This window comes from Chaetura pelagica, unplaced genomic scaffold (assembly GCF_000747805.2).
Source record: "Chaetura pelagica isolate M959 unplaced genomic scaffold, ChaPel_1.0 scaffold39, whole genome shotgun sequence".
In the NCBI taxonomy this organism is placed as follows: Eukaryota; Metazoa; Chordata; class Aves; order Apodiformes; family Apodidae; genus Chaetura; species Chaetura pelagica.
The window spans coordinates 2309088-2328491 of NW_009954614.1; the positions used below are offsets into that span (position 1 = coordinate 2309088).

At 36.7% G+C, this 19404-nt stretch overlaps 1 protein-coding gene across 1 annotated transcript in view; it reads right to left on the reverse strand.

Moving 5' to 3' along the window:
• CHMP2B (charged multivesicular body protein 2B) overlaps positions 1-19404 on the reverse strand; it is a 51431-nt gene that overhangs the window by 28687 nt on the left and 3340 nt on the right. The gene's annotated exons all lie outside the window — the stretch shown is intronic.

Sequence of the window (19404 nt, forward strand, 5' to 3'; positions counted from 1 at the left end):
CTCTGATGCTTTGGCAGCTATTCTGGAAAGGCTCCCTGCTCCAAGAAATTATTCTCTCCATCCAAAAGTCCTGTTGTCTGACACACACTGCCAGTCTGACAGTCCTTGTCAAGAGACAGCTATATCCTCAGCTGGCAGGAAGCTGTGGGCCTGAGCAGTGTGTTCAGTCCTGGAGGACCATCAGTCCTTGGGTTATGGGGAAAACAGCAGTGCATGCAAAACTGTAAGGCAGAGGATCAGTCAATGCTGTCTCCTGTGAGCTGGCACCAAAGCTGAAGCCTTGTCATATTCCATTTCAGAAACTTTCTTCTGCATTTGAAATGTGCTATCGTGGCCCATCAGAGACCAACTGTAATTACTTAGGTGCCATCTGATGTTTTAAATTGCGTAAGTACTTAGGGATGTCATATGAGCTCTCAGCAGTTTGAGAGCAGTTTTTCCCATCAGGCAAGCTGGATACATGATGGAGGACTTCATCCCATTAGCCACTGGAGTGTGCTATGTGGACATGTGGACCACATTACCAGTTGCAATCTAGTTCTTGCCCACCACTCAACCATCTGAACCTGGGTACAGTTAGCAGGGAAGATCCGAGGATTTGCTTTGAGTGCACTAAAGCAGTAAAACAGCCACACTCTGAAAACCTGTATTCCAGTATACACCAGTATACATGGTGTAGCAATAAAAAAAATCTATGGTTAAAAATTCTCTCAAGGTCAACCATATCTGTTCGAGTAGAACATCAGTTCCCTGGCTCTGTGTTGGGTTGTTGTGGTCCTACCGTGCTTTGCACACACCACTGTGAACTCAGCACAATGTCGTTCACCATTGAGATTGTTCAGGTAGTTAACCTTGCTGGTGTTACATTACACATAACAGGTAACAACAACACTTCAGCACTCAAGCCTCCGTTGAATCATGTCCATTTTAAACTGACCAACAGATGGCACTATCGGTTTCCATTTCTCTAGTGGCTTTGAAACACATCTTAAGCAAACTGTTGTCTGGATCTCTCGCTGCTAAATTCAGTAATTTCTTTCTAATTAGTATTTCATTTAAATTCCTAATGTCTTGTAATAGTGCTTAAAATCTGTACACGCCTACATGTGCAATGAAAAAAATATTATAGGGATGCGTATTCATAAATTTAACCTTTAATATTCTTGCTAGTGTATTAAATTACTCTTGATTTTCAAGGGCTGTATAATTCAGTCCTGAATTTGAATAATTTAAATAGAAAAGGCACAGCGTGTGATCCTCGCAGGTTAACAAATGTATACAAATGATGTGGAGAGCTAAATGGCAGTTTGAAAATTGATGGAACAAGCTAAATTGCATTAAAAGTATACTGCACTGATTTCTGGAAACTCAGCCATTCTTACCTTTCTCTTTTCTCTAATTTATAGTAAGTTTTGATTGCATTCTGTAACTTCAAGATGCATCTTCATGATCCATAGAAAACACCATCAACTCATAAAAACGATGAGTTACAGCAGCTACATTTTCCTATATTATCTGAATTGCTAATGAGATTTTCACAATGAGACATTACTGAGAAAGTGTGAGAAATAAGATCTTTCTGAACACAAGAGAAAAGAACAATAATGTTAAAAGGAAAGAGAGAACAATATAGAGTTTAAAGGAACCATTTTTTAGTTTTGAAGGAATAAATGCTGTGCAGTGTAGATTTACATGCTGGATACTTTGGACAGTCCTAGGCCAACATCTCCACCGTTGTCCTCCCTGGATGCTCTCACTATGTTCCTTGCACAAAGCATCTCTAAAATACTACTGCTCTGAATCGCTAGGTTTCACCAGCTGTTGACAAATTTTGCACCCATGTACATCAGTAAATAAAATGACAGGAAGGTTTGCAACCAGGTTTTATTTTCTAATAAGAGAATAGCAGTATTATTCCAAATTCCTAATTGGTGATTGAGTACAAATATATGCTTAACTTGGAGACCATCAAGACAAACTGTTGTGAGGGTGCAAGAAGGCAGGCTTAGGCTCTAGCAGTGAATGTAAATTGTGCTTTCTTTATACTCAAGGTCTTGTCTTTTTTTATAGAAGTATTTTTATCACCACAGGTATTTCAGTTATGTTTTAATTAAGCTGTGTGATTATAGGTGCTTGTTAACAGAGGACGTCTATGTGGGTAATCAGAATGGTAGCATTAGGGATAATTACAGAATATAAAGGGTAGATAGAAATGAGTCTGTTGTGATGCAGTTAAAATCTGCATAGCCACTCTGCTTTTCTTGCCCCACCTCATTTGGTGCTTAAGCCACTGGCTAGCTGTGCCCTCACAAGACATCACTTCAAACTGTATTGGGGAACTGTTTAATGTGAAAAGTTTAGATGGAAATCCAGCAGGGATGTCAATGGAGGGAAAGCAACCAACACACAATCAAAAGCCTCTCTCATGTATCACAATACAGTGTGTTGTGTGACAGACAGAAATTCTTCTTTAGCAGATGCTCAATAAAATGTATTGTTTTGCAATAAATCCTGTTTAGACATCCCCAAGGCCCGTGTCAGCACACTACTTAAGCACATGCTCAAATTTGGTCATATTTCATTAAGTGCTTTAGCTAGAAAGGTTATGTAGAAGACAAGGTTGCAAAATCAGAACCTGTTAATGAATATCTGCTTTATTAAGCTAGGATTTGTTAGTCCTTTTCAATTGATGCTTTTCTTAGGTAGGGTTTAATTTGTAAGTATAGATTTATTTATTTTTTTTCTTTTTGATTGGCTTAAGCTACTGGAAATCGGCAGTAATATATGAACAAGTTTTTCTTCATTTTAGGTCTGATTTCAGAGACACAATGCAAGTTAATGAAATTTTTCCTTAAAGTCAACAGGGAGCAGCATTGGGCCTTTGCATTCTTAAAAGTTTCCCAGAAAGCCTTAGATTTTCTTCAGTGCGTGTATCTTAATATTTTACAAGCCCTGAAAGCACTTGTGAAGAAGTCCAATAAGTATGAATGTGAATCCACATTGTTATGCAGAATTCTGAAATTGAATACTTCTTAATTATGTTATCTGCTGAATAAAAAACTAAGGTTTAGAGTGAAAGCTTCAGAAAAAGCAATACAATTTCTAAATTCTAAAAAAAACCCTCCCCACCCTATGCAGTTTCCAGTGTAGTTTGTAGATTTTTGAGGTGTCCTTGCATTTTATGTCATGGTTACTGTCTTGAATCTGACTTCTTGAAAAAGGAAGAAGCCAGCATTTCTCTCATGTGCATTCCTTTATTATTTGAGAATACAGTAGGAGAAAAAAGTACAGCTGTTCCTTTTCCTCTAAATCTAAAGGAAAGTTTCTGAGCTAAGGATTTGCTTTGCAGCCTTAGTAGCTGTTTAGCTTTTCTGGGCTTTCTTGAGGTTTGTATTCTGTTGATTTATTGTGAGTAGGGATAATTCTATAAGATACAAAGTACTGTAGCTTAATTTGTGTGCTGGAACCCCACTGTAAATTTGTTGTCCAAGACGTTTCCCTTTCATAATTAAATTGCAGTAGCTAGTTTTATTGCTGTTCCCAGGGATAAATCTTTGATCTTAGAGCTTTCATGCTTGGTATATGTATTGCTCACCTTTTTATTACGGGTAAGGAATTATTTTTTACTATCTTTCTGGCGGTCTCGACAGACACTTATATTGCTCTGTGTCTACTAATTTATTTGTTGACTGGAGAAACCTTGTATTAACAAGCTTCTACATATTGGCCCATACTGTGCTGTACTCTTCAGCTTATGTGCAAGTACATTCTAGTTTCCTATAGATTTTTTTTAACCTTCTTGGTTTCTGTTCTGTAGAATATCTATCATGCTGTCCTTGGGCAACGTGCATAACTGCTAGTATTGTCAAAGGAGTTTGTATAGCATCTTATATAGCAACAAAAGAAAAAAAAATCTGGAAAGCAGATCAAGCTTGTGTTCATTTGGAGCTGCAAATCCAGATACCCCCTGTGCAGTTACTGTCTAGTGCATCTGGGATTTTCTTGGAAGGCAGGGGGAACAACAATTAACTCGTAATTGCTGTTTGGTATAGGGCTTTTCCAAAGAAGAGCTTGAACAGCTGAAACATTTGTGAACGTGCGACTGATATCCTTGTTTGTAAAAAGAAAATGAAGCTCCAGATACGAGACTTAAAACAGAAAGCAATATACAAGAGTTATAAACAGCGTAAAATGTAATTGCAGCATTTAACATTTATGTTGTAATGTCATGAACATCAGCCAATAGTGCCTTCAGCAGAGATTAAACTGCCTCACTTCACCAGTGGGATGAGTACGTGTGGTAATCATTTCAGTTGCTTTTTGTGCACAGCTGTTCCAAGATGTCTCTTGGTAAAGGGGATGTTCTTTGCTACCTTTGCATGTCACTTCTCCCCTTTTAGGATTTGTGAGAATTTTACGGAGGATTTATGTTAATTGCAGAGCCAAGATGTTGCCACAGCAATCTCAATTGTTTCCTTTGTAGCTTTTTCAAATATACACAACATTCATTATAGCACTGCTTCTGAAAAGTCTAAGAAATGCATTAGTAACAGAGAAACACATTATGCAATGTTCTGTCTTTCTGCTTTTACAGGAAAGAAGAAGGCAATTAAATCAGACTTTTTTACCCCTACCTTAGATTAGGTATAGAGAATTCAGAAGAAAACCTGGATTGAGCTTTGAACTGTCTGTGTTAAAATATGTTAATATTCACGTGTATATCTCTTCGTCAGTCTTTGTTGGGTTGGATTATACTTATGAAGCTAGAGATGCTCCCTCTCGTGGCTAAATTATCACTTAGCATCTTTCACATTTTTAGCATCTTTCACGTTTCATCTTAGCATCTTTCACATTTTTAAAAGCAGGTCTCTGTGATCTGGTGAATAAAATGCCGCCAAGCACCAAGTGTTTGTTGAAATGCTGTTCAAAATGTAGCAACGTTTTTGAATTTACATTCAGCAAAGAGTGATTGGTGGGCACTAATAGGAGTGCTTTGTTAAGCCTGCACAAACTTTATTATAAATTTACCTGCAAATCTCAAACATGACCACTGACATGTGAACAATTAGTTGACAGCAGTTGATATTTATGAAAAGCATAGGATATGATAAATTCAAAGACCATCTTGCCCAGCCTTACTGTGTATTTATGTATATTTTATGATCTTTTAGGAAAAAATAAAAATAAAAATCACTGTGTTTATGTTATGTTGTGAAAGAGAGGAAAAAGAGTGAGAATACCTTTTTAATTATATTTTCCTGACGAATCTTGTCATGAGAAAAAAATAGATTCTTCCTAGAAGGAGAAAACAACACACCTAGATTTCAGCAATAATATTACCTCTGGATTGGAGAGCTTTGGAGTTGAGGGTCTTGACAGGCAAGCCATTTTTAACAACAGGGTGTCTACAGCACTGAGAGGGGTGTTTAGTAATATATGGGTCTTGCAAGGAGGTTTTTAAGTCTTTTAAATGACAATAGGGCTTTATTTTCCCTACTCTAAACAGTTGGATTCAAGGTAATTAATATCCTAGCTTTATGAGGTGTACTTTAAAAAGGTTAGAGAACTCATACAGGAGAGATATTTTTAAGGAATTTCAAGTTAATTTGAAATAAGACCATTTCATATGCAAATGCAGGTTTTTGAAGCAGTTTCATGGATATAAACACAATATCCAGTGCTGTTCAGCTTTTGGGGTAGCCTTTGTAATTCGTTCAGTCTGTCACATGTGATGAAATTGTGATGCTGTTAGAACTGGGATGGTGTTACCTTCTACTTGCTCCTTTTTTTGTAGAAGCATTTATAAAACTAAGTCTTTACAAATCTATAAAAGGTCTTTTCAGCTTTGACAACCTGCATAAGTTTTGTATTTGGATGTTTTCCCAACAGGCTCAACTACTGGAATCAATAAATTATAGTGAAAAACTTGGTTTTCATTAAATTAAATACCATAAGGAAGTCTTCAGTCTGCTTTTGCAGAAAAGTTATTTAATTTTTTAACTGATTGTAGGTTGTTGATTTAAATGTGAAAAGCCAAAGCTAAATAATCACAAATTTCATTACATTGAAACTTGCATAAGAGCTTTGGAAGCCAGGTTGCTGTTTTTCCTTGAATTTCAAAATATTGAGATTTGGAACAACTGCACACCTGCTGAAAATATAAATATTTTATAATTACAGTGAGCAAGAAAAGAACTGCTCCAGAACCCACTCCAGCTAGTTCAGAAACACATGTTGACCAAATAATTAATTTCTTTCCTCTTTTCTAATGCAATTACATGCCTTTACTTCCAGTCTTAATGAATATATATTTTTCCTTTATTTGTCTAGCAATTGCTAGTATTCAAAATTCAGGCTTTTCACATGCTCAGTATTGCTAACTGCAGACATTCAAGTCTTAGATCTTGCTCCTGCCCTCTTTCCTGAGGGAAATCAGTTCATTTGGCCATAGTATCATGATTTGAGAAATGAAAGAAATCTATTACTCTTAAAAAGATTTATTTTCTTTGCATTTCTCAGTGACAGAAATTTCCTTTTCAAGCAGTAAGAAAGCTAAGATTCTTATGCTGGCTTCTAATTCAAACAGTTAAGTATTAAGAAATAATTCCAATCTTGTTAGATTTATTTTTAAAGTCATGCCAACTACCAGTGAAGAGCAGTTTATTTGGGCTTTCTCATTGTTCTGTGACAGCTTAATAAATTTTACATCTTCTTGCATGTAACATTGTAAGCCTGATGCAAACTCTGCAATTTAGACATTAATATACACCATCATGTTTGAGAAATCCATATCATGTTTGCAGTCTATTGGCCAATGTTAACAAATTTGAACAGAAGGTTTAACATAGATTTCAGACATATTTGCAGTTTCAAGCTAACCTTAATCTGAAGAAATAGTGAGCTGTACCTGGAAAGAACAGCCCATGGATTGCTGCTTACTCTCCTGCATTGCTCTAGCAGTCCTGGGGCTGTGTGATCAGCAGAGCCACTTGCTGACCTGGGTCGAAATCAATGATTTCTAGATCAGGCCAACTCACAAGTGGATAAGCAAGCTGACCACACAGCCACAAGGCTACTGTAACTGGCTGAATGGCAACAGCAAGGTGGTTGGGAAGAGTGGCAGGGAGGAGGATAAAGAGTTTGGGATTACCTAGTTCATTAGGAGCCAGTTGTTAGATTGAGCCACAAATCCTTGGAGAGGCCAGCCTCTTTGCTTCTGATTTACACATGCATCTATTGTATTTCAGAGCTTTATGCATCATAGTAGGAGCAACGATTAAGAAAAGGCTAGGGAAGCATCTCCAAGTACAAACTTTCCCCTCGTGGTGTATAATGTGGAGATTCATTTTTAGTATTCTTTTTTTCTATTATCTTTGTTTTCTCACATGGGACCCGCTCAGTGAGGCTCCTGGAGCAAAAGAATAAATTGCTCTGAATTGGTGGCCTATTTTGCTTCAAGAAGGAAGTACAGGACAGAGGAGGGCTGAGGAGGGGAAAGCTATAAAGAAATTTATGCCTCTGTCTTGCCTGCAATTTTCTTTAAGCAGGCTCTAGAAAAACATAAGTATTTAACTATGGACAAAAAAGCAGGCTAATTTCATTAAACAGGTTAGCAAATTAATTCAGACTGACACTTGGTGACTTAAACTTTTAGCTCATTTTTCCAGAAGACACTCAAAGCACTTGTGGAAATGGAGCAGTCTCTGTAGTCTTACAGATTTTAGAGATACTTCAGATTCATTTAAGTAAGGCTTTCAGCAAAGCAATAGCAGCAGCATAGCAGAAGGGTAGCCTTACAAGAGGCCCTTCACTGATAACAAAGCATTAGTAGCCATGACTTGCCTTATAGAGGGACATTTTCACTATTTAAATTTCCTTGTTCTTTAGAGTTCCAGATCTGCATTAATGTGTGCTTCTACTAAGTAGTCCTGCAAAGTGAATCTTTAGGGGGTAAAAAAAGTTTCCTATTATGCAATTGTTCCTCCTGTTTGGGCTCCCTAGATCCATTCCCATGCCTTAATACAGGCTTCTGAGGATAAAACCAAGTCCAAACAGATCAATTGTGAAAACTTCCAGCCTAGAAGAACATTTTTTTTAGGGACAAGTTGGCTTTTTTATAATTATTTCTATTCCTTCAATTTGTTGGGGTTTTTTTTGCTTTTAAGAAAAGCAAAACACACAAAAAGATCCCAATAATTTAAGTGTTACTGTTCATGTAGGTCATGTGGGAAATCTACTGAGTCATTGATATCTGTGGCATTTTTAATTTTATGGTTTTATACTTATTGTGGAAAGTTTATATGTATTTTCTTGAAGGTCCCCAAGTAACTATCTTCTAGCCTTGACCATGATACCTTTATTGTTTTGGGTCTGCTGAGTCTGCTGTGATTAGCTGCCTAAAGGTACAGGGCATTTCCTGTGAAGAACAAGATTATTTCAATTCAATTGATTTGTTGTAGTTAAAGATGAGTGGATAAATTCAGCTTAGCGAGCAGACGTCTTTGCTTATGCACTGCTGATAACTATCTACACTAAACTGCTACATTGAAGACAAAATTTCTATATGTTTGGACATGGACTGCTGTTAACAACTGCCATATCAGCTTCTTCTATTTCTTGTAGTCTTGGTCAAAATCACCTTTACTCTCTTGTTCCTGTGGTACTTAACACTGACTCAAAACTTTCCTAGGGAATTTATTGTGCTCATGGAAGTTTGTGCATAACTTTTGAATCTATTATGGCTATGTGATGTTCTTAAAGTATTTGGAATTAATATCTGCTATTTCTTAAATACTGACTAGCCTCAAAAACCTTCTAACTGTTGCACATTCAAGTGTTGCATGTGTCTGATTAGCAAAGCAAATGAGAAAAAGTTTACATGTCTTGTCTAAAAGGCAAAAAAAAGGATTTCAAACATACTTTTCAACTCCTGCAGATGAGTTTCACATGTTCAGTGTTTACTAACCCCAGCACTTCAAAAAAATGAGAGATCCCTGTCTTCTAAAAATCACATGCTTTTATTTAATGAATAATGAGAATACACAGCACAAATCAGTGAAAACCTAGGTGCTGAGACAACATGCAAGGAGGAAAAATAATGTCTGTATAAGACTTGGGCATTTAGTAATAATTAGATGCTACATTGTGTAATTTATTGAGATTCTTCTTCTGTACCTAATGTTTGAAAAAATCAGACTGAGTTGATCCTTGTGTAAAACATGGAAGTGTGCATGTGCAAAGTTACAGAGGGTCTTTTTATTAGGTCTAGGTATGAGCTTATGTGTTTTGCTGGATTTGGATTTTGATTGTGAAGGTTCAGAAGTAACTGATTTTGTCTTTAATAAGCTGTATGAGAAGACATGGAAGGAAGTATAAAAGAGTAAGAACCTGACAAATGTCTCAAGAAGTCAAATAAGTATTCCTGATAACTATGAATATATGTCTAAACTGCTTTTCCACTGTGGACTAGGTTATCCACTGCTATTGACAAGATATTTTTAAAGGGCTTCTGTTATGGTAAATGTTATTCTCATTTAACTTTGCTGTCTAGGATGACAGGCTGTGCTCAGGCCCTGCTGGGGAGTAGGATTGGTTTGCCAAAGTTTAAGAACTTGGCGTTTCTTAATTTCCCAATTTACTGTGAGTTGCTCTCAGCAGGGACTAGAAAATGAAGACTGTCACTGTCACTGAAGACGATCACTAACTTCTCTCTAGCAAGAGCAGAGATAAGGCAAGGTTTTCTCTGGTAAAATGCAAGGTACCTGAAGGATGTCTGTAGGATTCGCAGGCACTGAATCACAACTTGGTGTTATCATGGTCCACTGAAGGGTGTAAACAATAAACCAAATCAAAGGGAAGCAGACATGATAATGGAAGTAACTGGTCTCTCTCTTGATTTCAGCATCTGTTATTCAGAGACTGATTTAAAAACCTGATTCTTCCTCTAAAGCAATTCATCTGAAATTAGCATTAGAAATTTACCTCCCCCCTCGCCCTTAATATTAATTTTTGCATCACTTCTCACGCACCTTTTCCCAGGAGAAGAGAGATGTCACTACTGGAAGGCATCCAGCAGAAGGCCACTGAAATGATTAAGGGACTGGAGCACCTCTTGTATGAGGAAAGGCTGAGAGAGCTGAAGCTGTTCAGCCTGGAGAAGACTCACAGGGATCTCATCCATGTTTTATGCATTGATATTTATTATCTGAAGGAAGGGTTTAAAGAATATGGAGCCAGGCTCTTTTAAATGGTGCCCAGCAACAGGATAAGGTACAATGAGCACCAACTGAAACACAGGAGATTCCTTCTGAATATCAGGAGACATTTATTTACTGTGAGGGTGACCAAACAGCAGCACAGGCTGCCCCAAGAGGTTATGGAGTCTCCATTTTTTATGATATTCAAAAGCTGTCTCAATGCTGTCCTAGGCAAATGGATCTAGGTGTCCCTGCTCAAGCAGGGGGCTTGGACGAGAAGAATTCCAGAGGTTCCTTGTATTTTTATGCCCTAGTTATGCTTTGAATGAAAAGCTAATCCTGCATAAATTCACATTTAAGTAGTCCCAGTTATGCAGTCCATTTTACTTCCTGCACAGTGACATGGACATCAATAGCAAAAACTTTTAATTTTCTTTGTGGCATCTCTTAGGCACATGTGACACACCTTTGAAGATACTAGGAAGCTGTGTAAGAACAGGTTTGGTGACAGATCTCTGAAACTTAGTAACCTACTTTTAAGTATTTGATTGCAAATGCAACAAGTAATAGAACAACTGATTATTCTAAAATGGGCCTCAAAATGGTTGCTGAGTAGAGCCAAACTATGCCAGCTTTTACTTGTGCATGTAAAACCCCGTATCAGAAAGTATCCATGCTGAAAGTCAAGACATTTAAAAAAATTACGCTAGAAATGTGATGTCCTTAATGCAAAGTATTGTATGGGGAAGAGGAAGTATAACTCACTGGTGTAAGTATTCTTTTTTTGCAGGTTCCTGTTGTATTATAATTTAGGGATAGGAGTAATAAATGGAAAGATAGCATTCCATGAAGAGAATAAGCTGGAATAATGAATATATCACTTTTACTTCTTCTATAACGTCTCCTCGGGTTATTTCCATGTCATCATTTTTGAGTGACTGCTAGCATTAATCAAGCCCTATCCCAGAGCAGAAAATAATAAAGATAATATTGTTCCTGTGGGTGCTATTACTATTTCTATATCACAGATATCACCAAAGAATTCAACCTCTTTTTTTCATAAACCCTGGTTGAGTTGCAGAGATTTTGGAGGGGAGGAGAAGAGAGGCAGGGGAGAGAAAGTCTGGCCAATGATTAATAATTAGCCATGTAGTACATCTGAAAACACTTTGTTGTTCACAAGTTTTAGGTATAGTTGAAGGAACTATTGGCACTTGCAAAAAAATGCTAAATTCTGAATTCAGTTGAGTTGAGTGTTCACTTTCTAGTCACATTTATTTGCCCTTTTTCCTGAATGCTGCACTGAATAAAGGGGCACAACTGCTGTAGTAAGATTTGCTGCATCTATAGAGAAGTAGAAACAGTTCATAAATCCTTCAAGTAACCAAAGTGAAGAATATGCCTTCTTCAAATGTCTTTACACTCTCACTCGTGGTATTTTGGCATTAGATAGAAAGGAATATAGGCAACAAAAACTGATTTTTATCTAAAATAAGTGAGGATCCTCTCAAGTTTCATTGGCTTTTGGATCTTAACAAACTGTATATGTGAGACTTCATAATTTATTAATTTTTTTTAACTTATGTAACCTGCAAACTAACATGGTATGATATTACATTACTTTATGCCCCATAGACTCATGGGAGTAAAATGCTGTCTTAAACTTGTTTAAGCATTTTTTATACATCCAATTTGCTCGGAGATGATTGAGAGAGAAAAAAATAAACAGATAAACTTTTCAAATGGAGTGAGTGTGTTTATGAGTGAGAAGGCAGGGCAGGGATGATCTGAGAGTTTGATTTTTCATGAATGAAGAAATTTGAGGCATCAAGGCTGATATTGAATTATATAAACATGCTGTGTAAGGACTTAACTATATATTATGGAAACACTTTTGATAGAAATAAAAGGTGAAAAATGTTAGGATATTTTTTGTATTTAGTATTTTTATCCACTGATGACATTCAGTAACTCAAACCTTATTACTTTTTCACTAGCATCTTATCATAATGTAAGTCACATCACTGTTTCCAGTTTCCAGGTCTTACCATAATGACAACTGTCTCCAACTATTCAGATATTGCACGTAGTAAAAACAATGGGCTGTATTAGTAGTTATTATCTTCCCCATGACAGCATGCCGATAGCTACCTACTCCTGCTAAATGCGTAAGTGAAAAGAGCTATATTCAAAATGTGTCTCTTGCCCTCTTCTGCTGCCAAAGCTTTTACCTTGTTACGTGGCATATCGAGCTGTCAACCATATGGATGCCATTCAGCCATTTTTGCTTCTGGGGCCCACACAACCAAATGTCCATGCATCCTGCAATTCAGCATGACTCAATAAAGGCCAGAAAAAGACCACTGTTTTCCCAATCATCAACAGGCACCTGTGTCTTTGCTTTACTCATCTTTCCATTAAAAAAAAAAATCAAACCACTCTTATGCAAGCCAATTTAAATTGTCTACTGTCCTGCAAATTCATATAGCTATCTGTTTTACTGCTTCTTTGCAGCTGTAGCACATAAGCAATGTTAGATAAGATGGATTAAGAAAAAATAAAAAAAAAGGAAAAAAAAGGAGTACAGTATCTTTGGTCAGGTTGCAATAGAAATGAGAAAAAAAAGAATGACTGTCCTCATGTGAGAGTTGCCTGCTAGTGTGGAGATGTGGTTATTAAAATGGTAGTGCTATAGGAAAACCATGGTTCAGACAAGCTAATAAGAGATTTCCAAGCAGCCACAGAAATTTACACTCATCATAAAATGTTAGTTGCACAGTGCTGTTGCACTTCATAATAGTAATAGCTAGTAACCAGCAAAAGCATCCTATGAACCTTTGGTAACCACAATGAATAATCATACCATTGGCTTAGTTATGTAGAAAGGCCCAGGAAGCCAGCAGGCTGCCTATGATGACTGTTTACTGCACTGCATTTAAAGAGGGGGCAAAGAGATCTTTACTGTATCCCTTTTACTATGATTTTATGGACCTGGATCCATGTCTAAAAAATAAATACAGTTTTGAATTTCCTCTTTTCATTGAAACTTTATGACAGTGTCCAATGCAAGCAGAAATACCAACAGAGTTTGGTTTCTAATCCTGAGTAGTTAGTTGGCAATCAGTGGGCCTCTCTGATGACAGTAAGAATATTTTAAACCATTCAAAATTATCACAGATTTGCTTAGCTGCCTACACTTTGCCATGGTTACGTGAAGAAGTAACTTCATGACACATGGTTGGCATTTTGTGCATTTGTTTGTTTGTTCAAGCTCCAGGAGGGCTATCAGTGATATACATTTGAGAGAGGAGGTTTGAGTTTACATCTCTCTAGCCCCCAGACTGTTAATTTTAACAATATGAGTAAACTTGCCAGTTTCCACATTCAGTATGTTCAGGGCATGCCAGAGTGGGGGTGGTAAAAAACAGCAGATGAAGGTGGTTTCATTGCCATGGGAATGAGACTGCTTGTGGGGAAGGGAGGAGATCTGGTGAGCTGGGGAGGGGGTACAGAAAAGATAAGTTATTATGTAGTTGTATTTATTTTGAAAACTGTTTATGGCATGGAAATGTCACTGATGCAGACTCTTAACCTGGAAAGGACTAACCTTGGTTTTAAGTGTGCAGCTCTGCACCTGCAGGGATTATCCTTATGAAGATGAAATGTTTTACTCTTTTACATCAGTATATTAAAATTAGTGATCTTGTGGATATACTTCCTTATGACTGACAGGCGTTTCATCCATTGGGCATTTCATTGGTGGATCCTGCCTGAAAAAGCAAGCAAATGGGTTTGATTCTTTTGAAAATTAGGGTCATATCAAAGGTGGGCATCTTTGGCACAAGCAAAGTATTGCTTCTGTCACCTGTGTAGCTCCAAAACCAAAATGCTCTTCTGTCCATTGTTCTTATGACCCTTTCAGTTTCTCAAGCATTGAGATTTGCAATAGGTAAGTAATAAATATGACATCTTCACAGTGCAATACTTCAGCTGTGACTCAGTCAACAATGCTTTCAGTGCAATGAAACCTGCAAAGATTAAACTGAACTCAACTGACTGAGTCATCAGTATTATTTATTATTCTAATCCATTATCAGGACGAGTAAAATAAAATAATAGTTCTAATCTTGGTGTAAGTTTGCAGTGATATAGTAATTTCTCCAAAGAAGAATTGACTCCCTCTATTTGGCAGCCATTAAAGAAGTAGATTGCAAGTGAGTACCAAGCTCATCTTTCCCAGCAGAAATATGCTATGGGAAATATTATGAACGCTTATTTAAGATATTATTTAATAAAATATTTAGTAAAGTAAAAGTATTTGGCCTTTTTGGTTGTTGTTGTTGGTTTTTAAAAATATGTTATTATTTTTTATTTTGTGTCATTAAGCAACAGCGAATTATAGAATCACCAAAAAGATCATTTATAATTGAAAAGAGTATTATCTCTGCTCAGTTAGATCTTGAAGCAAAATAAGATTCATTTAAAATGTACAAAAACATTGAAAAATTATATCAAGCCAATAAAACTTTAAACATTCTTGAATTGCAACTTTCTTGTTATGCTTCTAAACCAAATGTGACATTACATATGATTAGTAAACAGACACATTGTGGTTACCATATTTGCCCATTTTTGGGGATTTACAAGATCTACTGCAGCATTTAGAGTAAAAAAGAAAAGTAAGTTCTGCTGAACTAATTACGCAATTAGTTCATAATGTTGTATGGGCTAGGTATTGAAATAATTTAATTGAATTCATATTTGTTACACCTGCAAGTGGAACTACTGCTGCCCAGAATTGAAATACTGCTTCAGTAAACTTTCATTCTCCATAATGGTTTCTCCCATTGATCTGCGGTTTGGCCTGTTTTAAAACTTCAGCACAAATATTAACTGCTTAAGACATTAAATGTTAGATTGCGTTCTGAGGATTTTAATTAGCTGTAGTAAATTCACAACTTAATATACATTTTCTTGCTTCAAATTTAATTTTAAATAAACTTGTTTTGTGAGACTTATAGAAGAACATAGGGCTTTTAAAAATAGATTTATACACCTCTGGAATTCTGATTTATCTGTTTTTGCACTTCATTATGTCCACACATTTCAAATAGTGCTAGACTGGGTCCTGAATATTCTCTTACACAGACTTTTCAGTGAATATTGTATTAATTATATCCATGTAAATACAAAGAAAGTTCTTGTTAGTAGGAGAAAATTGTTTTCAAGTTTCCAGAGGGGCTAATAAAACCTCACTGTTGCTTTCCAAGTTACATGGAAGAATTTTTCAGTCAAGGACACAATTCAAAACTAAGGACCTATAAATAAATTATCTGATTTTACTTGGCATTTTTTTAACTGTTACGTATACTGCTGAAGGCCATTTGCTCTGAAAAGAAATGTAAAAAATACCATTAATAAATTGAAACAGGAGATAGAACACAGTTCTCTTTCCTTTTTTGATACTTTGGCAAGGTAAGGACTGGTATGTGGATTGCTGAAATTCAAAAGACTGGTAACATATGGGAAAATATATTTTCATTAGGAAAATTCTATAAATTTAATGTGTTATGAAAGTTGTTCTTAATTACATATTTTTGTGGTAACTAACTAGTAGTATGTACCGTCTGTTGCATACATTCAGCATTAGCTGTTTCTTATCAAATAAATATTTTTTCTTTTTTCTCTCCTTCTATAATACAGTAAAACATATGGCATGAGTGTCTATGTGTCTGTTGCATATGCTTTTCTAGTATAGTCCACTTCCTTGCTACAGACAGATCTTAACAATTAAATACTAGTCAGTTGGTATACTTGCTTTGCTAAACCCTGAAGCTTAGTGGTAGCTGCACTGGATTATGACCACTGTAGATCAAGGAGTGTTAAATTTTTATTTTTTAGTTCAGATTTTTTTAAATTTATAGCCTTTCTCCCCCTGCTTTCCTTTAGAAAAATAAATCTGTTTATCAAATGACTGGAAGAACTATTTAGAAGTTGACTTTTTTCTCAGAAGAGTTGGACAGATATGGGTCAATGCTGGACCCTCATCAGCCCTCTTCTGAAATAATAAACTTTTTGGTACTGGTTGACCATTTGGTGACCACATCATAGAAAACAAAGCAGGAAAGTCATCTGCTGCTTTTCACTTGATTGCACTGCCAGGTCTAAACAGAATGTACCAGATGATAAAACATTGACAGGCTTTGACAACAGTAAGTGGTTCTTGGTACAGCTGAATACATCTACAGTGAAGTTTTCTCCTTTAGACCAGCAGACAAGTTAGCCTATGATTTACAGCAATTCTAATGTTTAAAAGTATCAGTACTTCCATTTATAATTGTATTTGTAAAAATAACTTGGCAGACTGAAATAATGTGAAAAATATTAGTCACATGCTTTTTTTATTGCCTTGCCTTTCTCTGAATAATCCTTCTTTACCAGGATGGCTGTGTGATTGAATATAGGATAATTTACTGGTTCCACATGACTTTTTTTCAAAAATAACAACTTCTATATCAAATTAGAAAAGATAGAGGAAAATGAACGCCATAGTTTTCACAGATGCTTAAAAATCATCAGAATTTTTAATCAGCTAATGAGATACCGAAACATTTAAAAACCACAGAGGAAGAAGTAATACTGGTGGAATATTCAAAGAGATGTGAGAACTTCTGCAATGTGAAAAGACATCCCAATCTCTAAGCAGGGTAAAAGAGCAACTTTATTTAAAATGCAAGACTAAAGAGAATTATTTAAAATGTATTGGTGAAGTAAATCCCTATGGGAGATTTGACTCATTTTTTGTGTGTGTTTTAATGGTGTTATTTTTTTGTGCCAACAAAAGAAAAATGCACAGGAGTGTAATATGGCGTTTAAATGTTGGAAGAAATAGAAAAATTGAGTAGTAATGAGCTGGATATATAATAATAGAATCTACAAATGCTAATTTGTCAATTTTTATATTGTGGCTTGTTCCAGTCTTTTGATACCTGTTTGTCATTAAATAAATAATAACTTATTTTTTAACCTCAACTGCGTTATCTATTTTCATGTGCATTAACTCATGTAGTCATCCAAATAATTTTGAAATTAAATAATTTTGATTTAAAATTGCTGCTAAGTAGTGGAAAAAAACAGAAAAACTTTTTTTTTTTTTAAACACTTCATTCTGTTAATATGTTGTTTTCAACATATTTTTCCATTTGTTTTTAATTACTAAGAACATTTCCTTGAAATATATGGTCTTCTGCAGGTTAAGGGTTCCTCTGCTCCTGCTGCTTATTTCTTTCAAGCAGACATACTTCACTGTTTCTGGCAACCAGATTATCTTTAAAGCAGCACATGGTAATGTTGCAGCCAGTGAACACTGACTTCAGGCAAGCTTTTGAACCACGCAAAACCTGGATCAAATCTTGAGGTGGTGTAAACTGATATATTTCTGACTTGAATCAGACTTTCAGTTTCCCACTATCTGAGGATCTTACCTGTATATCTATCCTCATGTAAATGTCTTCAATAACCATCAAGAGAGATGAAAAATGAAAATGTGGCAGAAGCTCTGTAAATAATAAAATGTCAAGCCTGCCATACAGCATTCCTTTGGCTTTTGTGGTTGACTTTGTACATATAGTATAAACATAATGAGTGTATGAGATGGGTTTCAATGAGGGCAGTATCTGTATTGCATGAATTGTTGTGTCAGAGATGGATGAAGTCTTGCTCTAAATGGAAATGCTGCTCAGCTGCATAGATTTGTCCTCATCATATGAAAGTGCATTTTGCTCAACAGTAAAACTAGAACTCACTGGCGCTAGTAAGGCTGGAAGGGACAATTAAAGCATCTTCATTAATTTATAGCTGATATTTTCCACACAACTTTACTCATGATTTATCTTCTATTTCAAACTTTAAGACAGCAATGTTGCAGATAAAGCTTCCTCCAAAAACAGGAAAACATTTAAAAAAAAAAAGGCAGCAAAAGTTGTTTTCCTTCCAATCTTTCTTTTGAATGTGTTCCTTCCTTAGGAATTCTGCTAATTAAGAGCTAATGTAGCCATAATTTTTCAGTACAAAAGGTTAGGTGGCATTGGACAATGTTAGGCAGCTGGCTTCCCCAGCTCATTTCCACTTCTGTGGCACAGACCTTGTCCCCATCCTGCAAGATGGGCTGGCACAACTGCTTGTGGAAGTGTCACAGTTTGACTCAGGTCCGACAACAATGCTCTCGATCCCCTCCCCCTCCCACCCAGGTAGGGAAGGAGAGAGAGAAAAAGAGAGAGACTTGGCTGGATTGAAAACTAAACTACACAGCTTTAATTAAAACACTAATGAATGATACAAGAAAATACATACAATTATATACAGATATACTCAGGTGTGGGCAAAAGCCTCTCGCCTCCCCCCACCCCAGCAACTCCCATAGCACTTCCCTGAACTGGGAAGAGTCCCGAGGAATCCTGGAGCTGCTGCTGGAAGAGAGCAGAGAGTTATGGGTGTCAGGAGATCTCGAGCCTGAGGATCGACGGTGATGGATGAACAGAGTCCTCCCTGGACGCCGGCCATGGACCGAAGAGAAGGGGAGAAGAAGAAGGAAGGAAGTTGTCTTCTGTGATCTCTGACCTTCCTTTGAGCTTACGTAGATATATGGAATGGAATATCTTTGGCCAATTTTGCTGTCCATCTAACTCAGCCTCCTACGGGGGGGTCACAGATCTCCCCATAGTGTCGGAGCCGGCAGAGTGCAGGTGCAGCCTTGAAGCCTCAGTAGTTAGAAAAACATTCCACTGTCTTATCAGCCTAGCAGAACACACTGTTGCTAGTTACAAGAAAGCTTACTGAAGGAAAAAAAAAAATCAGTAAAAAGAAAAATTGGCTTCATCCTGGCTCAAACCAGGACACCTGCTAATCAGCAAGACATGAATGCATGTCCTGCAGCCCTGAGCAAAAGCAATACCTCTGACAGGTTTACCTTTGCCTGAAGCAGGATAGACCCAAACACTTTTACCCAGCAGGTTTCTTTCACATACCACAGGGACTTTATCCCCATCTGCAGTATGTAAAAGGTCTGAATGGGCAGGACCAGCCTGATTGATGGATCTCCTGGTATTAACTAACCAGGTGGCCTTTGCCAAATTCTTGTCCCAGTTTTTGAAAGTTCCACTACCCATTGCCTTCAGGGTAGCCTTCAACAAACCATTGTACCTTTCAA